General features: G+C 34.9%; 1 non-coding gene across 1 annotated transcript; it reads right to left on the bottom strand.

Moving 5' to 3' along the window:
* Positions 1-2,033: 2,033 nt before the first annotated feature.
* LOC121214941 (small nucleolar RNA R71) lies at positions 2,034-2,137 on the bottom strand. Its single transcript, XR_005910678.1, has one exon. It is a non-coding gene; the product is annotated as a small nucleolar RNA R71 (small nucleolar RNA).
* Positions 2,138-2,398: the final 261 nt, after the last annotated feature.

The raw sequence follows: 2,398 nt of genomic DNA on the forward strand, positions 1-2,398 counted from the left end.
CACAACAAATGTTGATTTGGCTTTCTCGACATTGCCGTGACATCCGTGATGGTAAACTGTCTGCATTTTTGCCTTGACAAAAATTTAGTCATTTATTTCCTTGTTCTAAAACCTATTCCTACCATACGAACACACAAATAACTGCGCCACAAACAATTAAAAGCACCTAATTCCAACACAGTCCAAGTCCTAATGCAATATTAAAAATGCTAACAAAAATGTCCTGAAATGTAACAAAATATACTTAAGTACAAGCAATTAGGTAGGCCTAAAGGCATGAAATATAACTCTGGACAAGAATTAACACGAGCTAGGGGGAATTTTGGTTTACACAATCAAACTTAAAGCTCGAGAATGTTAGCTAACCTAGGTTAAGGACGACAACCACCTGAAATCTATAAATAGGCTTATTTGTCACATATTATGCACATCAACTACTTAGTCTAGAATTATTCTTTTAAATTCAGTTTAGTTTTTTCTTTTTTCTTAGGTTTAGATTTACTTCTAATTTGTTCTTTGTTTTGTCTTAAGAGATCTGATTTGTGGAGATAATCAAACTTTGTGGATTCGCGTTCATTCCTAATACAAATTAGGTTTTTTCTTAAACTTTATACTATAGATTCATTTAACATGTCTACTCCTTATGTCGATTCTATATTTTTTTATGAAAACCATGAGAAACTAACCGTTCTATGGGGGATTAGCAAGTGGGGGTATGATATGTTAACTGTTTCATAGGGCCACTCAACGGATCAACTATTTGGGAATGGAAAAACCTAAACCCTAGGCCTAACAACCCTAAGAAGTCATCAAGATGGGAATTAACCCAAAATTGGTATTGTGTATTCGTGACCACCTTCACCCCAAGACAGTCTAGATTGTGAAGTTGAAAGATAAGTAGTCCTTACTAAATCGTTATTTTAGTGAAAGATCGGAAGATCCTACTAAGATAGCGACTAGTTAATGGACGAGGAACCCGAAGCAATAGTTAATAAAGATTACCAAAGACAGCTGATCACCCATAACTAGATTTGATTAATTATACTTTTCAATCTCTTGATATCTATTCCTTTATTTTAATCTTTTATTCTTATAAAAATCATAAAAACTCCGTTTATTTTTAATTTCATACTATAACTTATTTCGAGTACTAAATAGATCTTTTGGTGCTTAGGTTAAAGTTAATTTAGCACTACCCTCCATTAGGTACGATCTTTGGAGTACTCACCTACTCTGTTGTAACTATATTACAACTGGACCCGTATAGTTGTGGATACTGTCTCATATACATATCTGTTGCTGTAGTATTCACACTCTGGATGTTAGCACGTCTAGAGACGGCCAATTTTTTGGTGTCGTTGTCGGGGAGACAATGTCACTAGTTCAATTTACTTTTTGCACTTCAATAAGAATAATTAGGAAATTCTTAGGCTATAGATATAATTTTAGTTTTTATTCTTTTTAACTTTCTCTTTTTATGTTTAGTGTATGACTCGTAGTAGCACAAAAATTGTTGACAGTAACAGTAGATGCATGATCCACCACCACCTCCTATAGGCAACGTATCACGCGAGAATCCGCTATTCGACGAAGTTAACAATAACACTTTAGGTGATCCACCAGCACCACTATAGCTACCCACAAATTTACATATGGCTCGTAACGAGAGAATGTTAAGAGATTATGCTTTACCAAGTCTGGACATGGTTCAGGAAAGCGTAACAAGGTTGGCTATTACAGCTAATGATTTTGAGATCAAACCGAAAATGATTCAAATGATTCAGACTAATATATAATTTAGGGGCACAATTGCAAAGGATCTGAATCAACATTTAAAATGGTTTCTTCAACTTTGTGATACTCTAAAGTACAATGGGGTCACTGATGACACTATTTATCTTCGGTTGTTTCCCTTTCCTTTGATTGATTACACCTTTTCTCGGTTAGATTTGTAGGCATTAGGTTCTATCACGACATGGGATGAGCTTGCTAGAAAATTTTTACAGAATTTTTTCCTTATTACCAAAGTGGTTCAACTAGGAAGAGAAATTGCTATTTTTAGACAAATGGAAGGGGAAAGTTTTTATGAGGCTTGGGAATGTTTTAAAGCATTAGTCTAGAAATGCCCACACTATGGATTTGCTTAGAGGATGCGATTGCAGGTTTTTTACAATGGGTTGGACGGAAATGCAATACTTGGATTAGATGGAGCAGCAAGAGGAGCCCTTATGAACAGAACGTTCGAAGATGAATACGAATTGATAGAAAACATGGCGTTGAACTCCTATCAGCGGCCTATTGAATGATTTACATATGGCCAGAAGCCAGCAACGGTAAAATCTATTTAGGAAAATGATAAATACCAATAGTTAATAGATAGACTTAACCTTATTGAATA

Source organism: Gossypium hirsutum, chromosome D02, assembly GCF_007990345.1.
Source record: "Gossypium hirsutum isolate 1008001.06 chromosome D02, Gossypium_hirsutum_v2.1, whole genome shotgun sequence".
NCBI classification, from domain to species: Eukaryota; Viridiplantae; Streptophyta; class Magnoliopsida; order Malvales; family Malvaceae; genus Gossypium; species Gossypium hirsutum.